General features: G+C 63.0%; 1 protein-coding gene across 1 annotated transcript in view; it reads left to right on the top strand.

Annotated features, from left to right (window-relative positions):
• The window catches only part of FAM69B (family with sequence similarity 69, member B), a gene marked incomplete at its 5' end in the record, with an annotated part of 4,111 nt that overhangs the window by 333 nt on the left and 3,459 nt on the right, over nucleotides 1–319 (top strand). The window lies entirely within an intron of this gene.

Raw genomic sequence — 319 nt, 5'->3', positions numbered from 1 at the left:
TGGCGCGGCCGCGGGGCCCCCCACCTCCAGCCCCTCAAGCTCTGTGCGGTGCTTTGCAGCCGGGCAGGCAGCTCCAGGGCAGCATCCTGCACAAAAGCTGGGCCGAGGAGCCCTCCTGGAAGCTGCTTCCTGTCACCCTCCCTGGCATCACACAGAGCTCGGGGTGGGAGAGGTGACCTTACCCTGCCAGGGCAACAGCAAAAGAATTTAACGATACGTCGGAGGGAAGCAGGCCAGGCAGACGCGGGCAGATTAATGTCTATGGAGATGAAGTTGCAATGTCAGAGCAGGATCTGTGGGCAGGGGGAGCCTCCCACCC

The sequence above is a fragment of the Buceros rhinoceros genome, unplaced genomic scaffold (assembly GCF_000710305.1).
Source record: "Buceros rhinoceros silvestris isolate BGI_N320 unplaced genomic scaffold, ASM71030v1 scaffold8376, whole genome shotgun sequence".
Lineage (NCBI taxonomy): Eukaryota > Metazoa > Chordata > Aves > Bucerotiformes > Bucerotidae > Buceros > Buceros rhinoceros.
Note: the sequence above shows the minus strand (reverse complement) of the source record. Positions and strands in the feature narration are given on the sequence as shown.